Source organism: Capsicum annuum, chromosome 6 (genome assembly GCF_002878395.1).
Source record: "Capsicum annuum cultivar UCD-10X-F1 chromosome 6, UCD10Xv1.1, whole genome shotgun sequence".
Classification (NCBI taxonomy): domain Eukaryota; kingdom Viridiplantae; phylum Streptophyta; class Magnoliopsida; order Solanales; family Solanaceae; genus Capsicum; species Capsicum annuum.
Window position 1 is genome coordinate 154,845,273 of NC_061116.1, and position 1,055 is coordinate 154,846,327.

Below are 1,055 nucleotides of genomic sequence, written 5' to 3' on the forward strand. Positions count from 1 at the left end.
AACTAGGAAATTTGATAAATTTTTCGTCGATATAAGATTCGCCCAAATCCGATACCCGAGTAAGAAGTTATGGATAATTTAAGACCTAGTTGTAAAACTATGTCATTATAGTGCTTGGCACATCGCGGAGATGGTCGATTTGATAGTTTTCATATTCCAGTGGAACTTCGCAATATTGGTGCGTCAGGCTAAGGTTCCAGGTCCCAACAAGTGGAAAAATGTGATGGCTCTGCATCGTAGTGACTCCCATATTCCCAATTGTAAAATTCAAGTGAGCAACCGCGATAAGTTGCACGTCGCGGTGACCCCTTAAATCGTATTCCTAGTTCAATTTTTCTAGCTTCATAAAGATGTTAAAAGGTGCATTTTTGACTTTTTCTAAGCCTATAATACCGAGCAAACACCGAATCAAAGTCATTTGCAAGCATCCTATGAGGTTTTTCTCAAGTTTTCTCTCATCAAGAACCTAAGTATCCAAAACCTCTTCCAAGAATCTCAAGAATCCACCATGGATTTTCTAAATTGAGTCATGATTCAAGGTTCCCAAGTCAAGGGCCTCAAGAACCCTCATTCAAGATTAAAAATAGATTTCCAAAAGCGAGAGTTCATCCAAAGCTTCTAATTCAAGGTATGTGGGGTTTTGAACAAGGGTAACTCTTTCACCATTGTGCCCAATAGGTTTATTTACATCATAAATTTCCTGAAATCTATGAGGTTTTTACATGAATTTAAATTGGGGATTTTCATCAATTATTATTGAATGCATTATCTTGATAATTCCCATGAATTAAGAGTCAAATGGCATGATTTCTGCATGTTTTGTTGAGAATTTACAGTTGGGTATAAACCCCATGATTTTACTCCTTGAGAAGCTAATATTTGCAATGTTGTGATACTGAATCATATGACTATATTGAGATTTTGAGATATATTGCTGAAATTCCTAGATTTCCAAATGATTTATTAATCTATATGCTATATATTATGCTTTTGATGGGCTTTAATTTGAGATTGAATTATGTGTTAGTAAGCCCTATTTGAGACTTGTACAATTA